Source organism: Bos grunniens, chromosome 5 (genome assembly GCF_055505025.1).
Source record: "Bos grunniens cultivar Pamir isolate PY7600 chromosome 5, Bosgru_T2T1.0, whole genome shotgun sequence".
Lineage (NCBI taxonomy): Eukaryota > Metazoa > Chordata > Mammalia > Artiodactyla > Bovidae > Bos > Bos grunniens.
In genome coordinates, this window is record NC_141169.1 from 73,835,142 (window position 1) to 73,845,912 (window position 10,771).

Sequence of the window (10,771 nt, forward strand, 5' to 3'; positions counted from 1 at the left end):
GTTTCCTGGATATCATGCATTGAGAATTCTTAGCATTTTGCTACATTTCCATATTTTATATAGTCAAAATATAAATGTGCTCACTTCTATAAAATATATAATTTTAAATACATAAATCATATCTATTTAAATTTTTGAGAACCTCTTCTATTACAGACACAACTGTTTGTATTTTTCTCCATTTAATAGAGCTTAGAAACCATGGTCTGACTTCATTTCCTGCCCAATCAGTAACCTCTGTTTGTTTTTTAATTCCTTTCTCCTAGATATTTTACTGGAGTTTTATTTGGTTGTTTCTGCTCATGTTCCTGATAGAATGAATTTTGTGTATATATACTGTCATCTTGTGACCTGAGAAACCCCAAGGACAAAGGAGCCTGGCAGGCTACAGTCCATGGGGACACAAAATAGCAGACATTTTGGGTCCCTTTGTGCCCCAAAGTAGATACTTTTTTTTAAAGAAATTAAGACAATGTAATGGTTCCTGAGTCCTTATTTTAGCCAGACATTATTCTGAGTGTTTTTCATGTACCAACTCAGTTCATCTTAACAGCAACATCCGTGAGGATTACACTGTTATCACCATACTACAGGTAGGCAGGCTGAGACCAGGAAGACTGAGCTGCTGCTCAAGGTTGCCTACTGTGCTCTGGGAACTCACAGAAGGTTTTGAGTTTACTAAGTTTGGTTCTAGAGCCCACATTCTCAATCAATGTATCTCATATCATGTACCATGATGACCAGAGGTAATGAGCATCAAGAGTTTACTATGTGCCATGGACTCTGTCAAGTCCATAAACCACACTAGCCTGGCAAGCTCTCATAACTACCCCACAGTGGCACACTGCTATTATCACCCACTTCACAGATGAAGAAACTAAGGCTTCAGGACCTTAATAAGCTTGTTGCAAGCCAGAAAACGGGTGAGCAGTGGGGCTGGACTTAGAAGACAGGTAGCTTTGGCCAAAGTCCATGTACATAGCCCATTGGCTCTACCACATCTGAAACCTGGGGAGGGATTTACTTTTGACTTTGTTTCTTGCAGAATGTGCTTGGGGTCTGATTATAGGAAAAACGCTGACTAACATTAGTCTCATTACCATTAGTTAAGGAGAAAAAGAGTTTGTCTCCAACAAACACTGGACATTACCAGATGCCAGCCTCCAAGCTAGTATTTTATGAAATACTATTGTACTAAATCACCCTGACAACTTTCTGAGGGAGATATTATTATCATCCAGTTTTCACATGGGGGATCACCCACATTAGTGGGTTAGGCTGGAGACATTAAATGACTCCCCCATGGTCACAAAGTTGATAAGAGGAAGAGCCCTGATTGAGACCTCAGTTTCCCTGTTTCCAAAGCATATTCTTTGGAGCTTTCGGGGTTAGTCCCTAGTTGTCCCCTCCTGTTATGCCTGAGAAGAGAACAGAGGACTATTCCTATCATACATTACTCTGCCTCTCAGCTGCCCAGGCTCCCAGAGAAGGTCCCGTTATGTCCATAATCTGGATGACAGCACCCCTCTCCTCTGCTCATCACTTTCAGTCTCCCTAGGAAGAAGGCTTTGCTACCAGAAGGAAGATTTATGGCTTCAGCTTCATCAAGCTGGCTTCAAGATGCAGTGCTCTAGCACAGTTGCCTCTTCCCCATTCATCTTCCTCAGAGTGAACAAAGATTATAAATTCACAGTGCTTCTGATTAAGTTTTAGGGGCCCCGCCACATCACTGCCAAAAAGAAACACACATACACACACACACACACACACACACACACACACTTACTCATATACTTATATCTGTTAACTTTTATTGTTTAGTTGCTGAGTCATGTCCGCCTCTTTTGCAACCCCATAGACTGTAGCCCATCAAGGTTCTCTCTCTATGGGATTTTCCAGGTAAGGATACTGGAGTGGGTTGCCATTTCCTTCTCCAGGGGATCTTCCTGACTCAGGGACTGAAACTGTGTCTCCTGCATTGCAGGAGGATTCTTTCCTGCTGAGCCATCAGGAAGTCCATATCTATTATTAATAACTGTAGCTATGTAAAACACAGGATTTTCACATCACACTGCTGCTATTGCTAAGTCACTTCAGTCGTGTCTGACTCTGTGCTACCCCATAGGTGGCAGCCCACTAGGCTCCTCTGTCCCTGGGATTCTCCAGGCAAGAACACTGGAGTGGGTTGCCATTTCCTTCTCCAATGCATGAAAGTGAAAAGTGAAAGGGAAGTCGCTCAGTCGTGCCTGACTCTTAGCGACCTCATGGACCACAGTCTACCAGGCTCCTCCATCCATGGGATTTTCCAGGCAAGAGTACTGGAGTGGGGTGCCATTGCCTTCTCCTGTGATGGTCAAAGCTATGGATTCTGCACCTGGACTTCTTCTTGTTGTCGTTGTTCAGTCTCAGTAGAGAGAGAGATACAAGTAAGGTAAAATCTCTTGTTTTCAAAGACTTAGGGTCTTGGGAGGAGAGAGATAGAGACAGAATAGTAAAAAGATAGTTTCTAGTAAATGTTATGACAGAGGCAATCACAGATGTCTGTGGAAGCACACACTTTGGAAAACAGTGGTCAGAGAAGGTTTGGCTCTTGCTTATGCAAAAGTGACAAGCAATTAATCCTGAGCTTTGTAGAGCAGGTCTGAGTACAGATGAAAAGGGTTAGAGCCGAAAGGAACTGATATCTGAGACAGAATGCCTTCTGTGACATTCATACTTTTCCTACACCTACTATAGTCATCTTGCATATTAATAACTATTTATACTGGCTTATTTTCAGTTTACATTAGGGAAATGGCACTAGCAGGAACATTTAAATCATGGAAGGTACTGAGTAAAACTGGTGATAGAAGCAAGGTCCGACACTGTAAAGAGCAATATTGCATAGGAACCTGGAATATTAGGTCCATGAATCAAGGCAAATTGGAAGTGGTCAAACGGGAGATGGCAGGAGTGAACGTCGACATTTTAGGAATCAGCGAACTAAAATGGACCAGAATGGGTGAATTTAACTCAGATGACCATTATATCTACTACTGTGGGCAAGAATCCCTTAGAAGAAATGGAGTAGCCATCATAGTCAACAAAAGAGTCCTAAATGCAGTACTTGGATGCAATCTCAAAAATGACAGAATGATCTCTGTTCGTTTCCAAGGCAAACCATTCAATATCACAGTAATCTAAGTCTATGCCCCAACCAGTAATGCTGAAGAAGCTGAAGTTGAATGGTTCTATAAAGACCTACAAGACCTTTTAGAACTAACACCCAAAATAGATGTCCTTTTTATTATAGGGGACTGGAATGCAAAAGTAGGAAGTCAAGAAACACCTGGTGTAACAGGCAAATTTGGCCTTTGAGTACAGAATGAAGCAGGGAAAGGCTAATAGAGTTTTGCAAGAGAATGCACTGGTCATAGTAAACACCCTCTTCCAACAACACAAGAGAAGACTCTACACATGGACATCACCAGGTGGTCAATACCTAAATCAGACTGTTTATATTCTTTGTAGCCAAAGATGGAGAAGCTCTATACAGTCAGCAAAAACAAGACTGGGAGCTGACTGTGGTTCAGATCATGAACTTCTTATTGTCAAATTCATACTTAAATTGAAGAAAGTAGCAAAAACACTGGGCCATTCAGGTATGACCTAAATCAAATCCCTTATGATTATACAGTGGAAGTGAGAAATAGATATAAGGGACTAGATATGATATGATGAACTAGATCTGCTGAACTATAGATGAAGGTTCATGACATTGTACAGGATACAGGGATCAAGACCATCCCCAAGAAAAAGAAATGCAAAAAAGCAAAATGGCTGTCTGAGGAGGCCTTACAAATAGCTGTGAAAAGAAGAGAAGCAAAAAGCAAAGGAGAAAAGGAAAGATATACCCATTTGAATGCAGAGTTCCAAAGAATAGCAAGGAGAGATAAGAAAGCCTTCCTCAGTGATCAGTGCAAAGAAATAGAGGAAAACAATAGAATGGGAAAGACAAGAGATCTCTTCAAGAAAATTAGAGATACCAAGGGAACATTTCATGCAAAGTTGGGCTCAAAAAAGGACAGAAATGGTATGGACCTAATAAGCAGAAGATATTAAGAAGAGGTGGCAAGAATACACAGAAGAACTGTACAAAAAAGATCTTCATGACCCAGATAATCATGATGGTGTGATCACTCACCTAAAGCCAGACATCCTGGAATTCTAAGTCAAGTGGGCCTTAGGAAGCATCACTATGAACAAAACTAGTGGAGGTGATTAAGTTCCAGTTAAGCTATTTCAAATCCTAAAAGATGATGCTGTGAAAGTGCTGCACTCAATATGCCAGCAAATTTGGAAAACTCAGCAGTGGCCACAGGACTAGAAAAGGCCAGTTTTCATTTCAATCCCATGAAAGGCAATGCCAAAAAATGCTCAAACTACAACACAATTGCAACATGCTAGTAAAGTAATGCTCAAAATTCTCCAAGCCAGGCTTCAGCAATACGTGAACCGTGAACTTCCAGATGTTCAAGCTGGTTTTAGAAAAGGCAGAGGAACAAGAGATCAAATTGCCAACATCTGCTGGATCATTGAAAAAGCAAGAGAGTTCCAGAAAAACATCTATTTCTGCTTTATTGACCTGCCAAAGCCTTTGACTGTGTGGATCCCAACAAACTGTGGAAAATTCTTCAAGAGATGGGAATTCCAGACCACCTGACCTGCTTCTTGAAAAATCTGTATACAGGTCAGGAAGCAACAGTTAGAACTGGACATAGAACAACAGACTGGTTCCAAATCAGGAAAAGAGTACATCAAGGCTGTAAATTGTCACCCGGCTTATTTAGCTTATATGCAGAGTACATCATGAGAAACACTGAGTTGGATGAAACACAATCTGGAATCAAGATTGCCAGGAGAAATATCAATAACCTCAGATATGCAGATTACACTACCCTTAAGGCAGGAATAAAAGAAGAACTAAAGAGCCTCTTGATGAAAGTGAAAGAAGAGAGTGAAAAAGTTGGTTTAAAACTCAACATTCAGGAAACTAAGATCATGGCATCCAGTCCCATCACTTTATTGGGAAATAGATGGGGAAACAGTGGAAACAGTGTCAGACTTTATCTTTTTGGTCTCCAAAATCACTACAGATGGTGACTGCAGCCATGAAATTAAAGACACTTACTTCTTGGAAGAAAAGTTATGACCAACCTAGATAGCATATTAAAAAGCAGAGACATTACTTTGCCAACAAAGGTCTGTCTAGTCAAGGCTATGGTTTTTCTAGTAGTCATGTATGGATATGAGAGTTGGATTATAAAGAAAGCTGAGTGTCAAAGAATTGATGCTTTTGAACTGTGGTGTTGGAGAAGACTCTTGAGAGTCCCTTGGACTGCAAGGAGATACAACCAGTCCATCCTAAAGGAGATAAATCTTGAGTGTTCATTGGAAGGACTGATGTTGAAGCTGAAACTCCAATACTTTGGCCACCTGATGTGAAGAGCTGACTCATTAGAAAAGACCCTGATGCTGAGAAAGATTGAATGTGGGAGAAGTAGGGGATGACAGAAGATGAGATGGTTGGATGGCATCACCGACTCAATGGACATGAGTTTGGGTAAACTCCGGGAGTTGGTGATGGATGGGGAGGCCTGGTGTGCTGCAGTCCATGCGGTTGCAGAGAGTCAGACACGACTGAATGACTGAGCTGAACTGAACTGAACTGAGTAAAATATGCTCACAAACATACACACCTTCCCCATAAATTGGCAACAAAGATACTTTACATTTGGAAAGCAGTTTTTTTTTTTTTTTTTAATCAGAAGGCTTTAAGGTTAACGACAAAGAGAACTGTGCATAAATACTGTATTCTCGTAGGATATGCATTGTATTTTCTTACTCTATATATATTCTTGTTGCACAAACATGTGAATAAATTGTAGATAATGAGAGCTAGTTATCTTTGCAGAGAAGGAAGTTAAGAATAAGGGATGGAGAAAAGCTAGAATGAGCTTAGTGCCATTGATTAAAATCAGAGATATCTGTATGAATTTATGGTTCTAGAATATATAAAGACAAGTGAATGAGATGTGTATCGATACATGTGCATGATTGTATTTCCCAAATCTGGCCACTTACAGAATTTAAGCAAAGCCACTGACCTCAAATTCAGTTCAGTTCAGTCATGTCAGACTCTTTGCAACCCCACAGAGTACAGAATGCCAGGCTTCCCTTTCCTTCACCATCTCCCAGAGCTTTTTCAAACTCATGTCCATAGAGTTGCTGATGCTATCTAACAACATCGTCCTCTGTCATCCCTTTGTCCTCCTGCCTTCAGTCTTTCCCAGCATCAGGGTCTTTTTAAAGGAGTCAGTTCTTCACATCAGGTGGCCAAAATATTGGAGCTTCAGCTTCAGCTTCAGCATCCGTCCTTCCAATGAATATACAAGACTGATTTCCTTTACAAATGACTGGTTGGACCTCCTTGCAGTCCACAGGACTCTCAAGAGTCATCTCCAACACCACAGTTCAAAAGCATCAATTCTTTGGCACTTAGCTTTCTTTATAGTCCAACTCTCACATCCACAGATGATTAGTGGAAAAAACAGCTTTGTCTATATGGACCTTTCTTGGCAAAGTAATGTCTTTGCTTTTTAATATGCTGTCTAGGTTGGTCATAGCTTTTCTTCCAAGGAGAAAGTGTCTTCTAATTTCATGGCTGCAGTCACAATCTGCAGTGATTTTGGAGCCCAAGAAAATAAAGTCTCTCACTATTTCTATTGTTTCCTTAACTATTTGCCATGAAAGGATGGGACCAGGTGCCATGATCTTAGTTTTTTTGAATGTTGAGTGTGAATGACCTCAGACTAATCATGAGAAAATTCCAGACAAGCCTAAACTGAGAGACAATCTATAAGATAACTAATCAAAACCCATCAAAAGTATCAAAGTCATGAAAAACAAGGAGAGAATGAGGAACTGTGACCAATTCAAAGGTAATGAAATATGACTGATAACTAATACATGGAATGTGGGACTCTAGATTAGACTTTAGAACAGATAAGGGACATTCAGGGAAAGCTAGTCAGATTTGAATAGTGTTTAATGTTCATTTCTTGACCTTGATAATTGATCTATGGTTAAGTTGTTAGCATTAGTAATGTAAGCACTTAATGCTACTTTTGTAACTTTTCTGTAAATCTAAAATGATATAAAAATTTTAAAGATGAAAAAGATACTTAATTTGGTTGATCCTTCACAGTGTCAGGCATACAGTAGAAATTTAATATATGCTAGTAGAATAGCTTTGGGTGCCCCGGGTGGCTTAAGTGGTAAAAAATCTGCCTGTCAATGCAAGAGCCACAGGAGACACAGGTTTGATCCCTGGGTTGGGAAGATCCCTTGCACAAGGAAATGGCAACCCACTCCAGTGTTCTTGCCAGGATAATCTTATGGACAGAGGAGCCTGGTGGTCTATAGTCCATGGGGTTGCAAAGAACTGGACACAACTGAGAATGCACATGCAATTTTTTTGCACCATATACTTGATCTGCCAGTTTCCCCCATCTGAGGTGTTATTCTCTCAATCCCACATTTCTTGATTCATTTTATGACAATAGGCTTCCCTAGTAGCTCACCTGGTAAAGAATCCACTTGGAATAAGGGGTCCCCAGCTCAATTCCTGGGTCGGGAATATCTGCTGGAGAAGTGATAGGTTACCCACTCCAGTATTATTGAGCTTCACTGGTGGCTCAGCTGGTAAAGAATCCACCTGTAATGTGGGAGACCTGGGTTCAATCCCTGGGTTGGGAAGATTCCCCTGGAGAAGGGAACGGCTACCCACTCCAGTATTCCAGCCTGGAGAATTCCATGGATTGTATAGTCCATGAGTTGCAAAGAGCTGGACACAACTGAGCAACTTTCACTTTATGACATTATATGTGGCCATGAATTATTTGATGTTGATGTGAGTTGCTGATCAGTTTCACAAACATTCTGGAGAAGAGAGAACTAGAGAAGAAACAAAGATAGGCATGGAAACTGAGAGGCACCGCAGTGCACAGTGCTGTTGAGGCCTTGGAGAGCAGAAGCCCAGCTCCAGCATCTTATAGTCATATGTACTGCTCTGCACTCCCACATAGGGGGCAGCAGACAACTGAGAATGATGCTTAGGAGGCTCTGCAGTTGGCCAGCTGAGAAGCTCCCGGGAGCTGTCCATGGTCCTGAGATAGATGTCCAGGACCTAACCTGGCCCAGGCATGGGATTTTAGATTTTTTTTTTTAATTTTTGAAAAAATTAACTAATTTATTTTAATTGGAGGCTAATTACTTTACAATATTGTAGTGGTTTTGCCATACATCGACATGAATCAGCCATGGGCGTACATATGTTCCCCATCCAGAAGCCCCCTCCCACCTCGCTCCCCATCCCATCCCCAGGGTCATCCCAGTGCAACAGCCCTGGGCACCCTGTCTCATGCATCAAACCTGGACCGGCAGGGATCTTAGATTTTGCATGTGGCAACTGTAATTAAATACGAACTTTAGAGTACCAAGCACTGTGGGAATTATGGGGTGTGTGTGTGTGTGTGTGTGTGTGTATTTTCCTATTTGTTAAGCTAGGCTCCAAAGAACTTCATCACTGTGGAAGCTTGAGCTGGCTCATTCCAGAAGCTTGGACCTGGAGGGAATTGAGCCCCCTGTAGTCAATGCTTTCTCTATAACATGCTTCATAAAGTGCAATTCCAAGTATTACAACTAGAACATAATTTCCCTGGACTTGTAAAAATGCAATTTCCAAGACTTGCTTATTAAGTCAGAATCAAAGGCAAAGTTAGAGTTAGAGTTTAAGGCAGAGTTCCAAAGAATAGCAAGAAGAAATAAGAAAGCCTTCCTCAGTGATCAATGCAAAGAAATAGAGGAAAACAATAGAATGGGAAACACTAGAGATCTCTGCAAGAAAATTAGAGATACCAAGGGAACATTTCATGCAAAGATGGGCATAATAAAGGACAGAAATGGTGTGGATCTAACAGAAGCATATATTAAGAAGAGATGGAAAAATATACAGAAGAACTATACAAAAATGATCTTCATTACCCAGATAAACATGATGGTGTGATCACTCACCTAGAGCCAGACATCCGGGAATGTGAACTCAAGTGGGCCTTAGGAAGCATCACTATGAACAAAGCTAGTGGAGGTGATGAAATTCCAGTTGAGCTATTTTAAATCCTAAAAGACGATGCTGTGATACTGCTGCACTCAATAAGCCAGCAAATTTGGAAAACTCAGCAGTGGCCACAGGACTAGAAAAGGGCAGTTTTCATTCCAATCCCAAAGAAAGGCAATGCCAAAGAATGCTCAAACTACCACACAATTACACTCATCTCATACGCTAGTAAAGTAATGCTCAAAATCCTCCAAGCCAGGCACCAGCAGTATGTGAACCATGAACTTCCAGATGTTCAAGTTGTTTTTAGAAAAGGCAGAGGAACCAGAGATCAAATTGCCAACATCCACTGGATCATCGAAAAAGCAAGAGAGTTCCAGAAAAACATCTATTTCTGCTTTATTGACTATGCCAAAGCCTTTGACTGTGTAGATCACAATCAACTGTGGAAAATTCTGAAAGAGATGGGAATACCAGACCACCTGACCTGCCTCTTGAGAAACCTATATACATGTCAGGAAGCAAAAGCTAGAACTGGACATGGAACAACAGACTGGTTCCAAATAGGAAAAGGAGTACAACACGGCTGTATATTGTCACCCTGCTTATTTAACTTATATGCAGAGTACATCATGAGAAATACTGGGCTGGAAGAAATATAAGCTAGAATCAAGATTGCTGGGAAAAATATCAATAACCTCAGATATGCAGATGACACCACCCTTATGGCAGAAAGTGAAGAGGAACTCAAAAGCCTCTTGATGAAAGTGAAAGTGGAGAGTGAAAAAGTTGGCTTAAAACTCAACGTTCAGAAAACTGAGATCATGGCATCTGGTCCCATCACTTCATGGCAAATAGATGGGGAAACAGTGGAAATAGTGCCAGACTATTTTGGGGGGCTCCAAAATCACTACAGATGGTGACTGCAGCCATGAAATTAAAAGATGCTTGCTCCTTGGAAGAAAAGCTATGACCAACCTAGACAGCATATTAAAAAGCAGGGACATTACTTTGCCAACAAATGTCCATCTAGTCAAAGCTGTGGTTTTTCCAGTAGTCATGCATGGATGTGAGACTTGGACTATGAAGAAAGCTGAGTGCCGAAGAACTGATGCTTTTGAACTGTGGTGTTGGAGAAGACTCTTGAGAGTCCCTTGGGTTGCAAGGAGATCAAATCAGTCAATCGTAAAGGAAATCAGTCTTGTATATTCACTGGAAGGACTGATGCTGAAGCTGAAACTCCAATACTTTAGCCACCTGATGCAAAGAGCTGACTCACTTGAAAAGACCCTGATGCTGTGAAAGATTGAAGGCAAGATGAGAAGGGGAGGACAGAGGATGAGATGGCTGGATGGCATCACCAACTCAATGGACATGAGTTTGAGTAAACTCTCGGTATTGGCAATGGACAGGGAGGCCTGGCATGCGGTAGTCCATGGGGTTGCAAAGAGTTGGACACGACTGAGCGACTGAACTGAACTGAAGGCAAAGATTGGACAGAAGAGAGAAGGGAGATCTGGATAAAAATATTCATTTAAACAATGCTTCCCTGGTGATTCATATTCACTTTGAGGTATAAAAATATTTTTATATCCAATGAAAAGTGGCATAGAT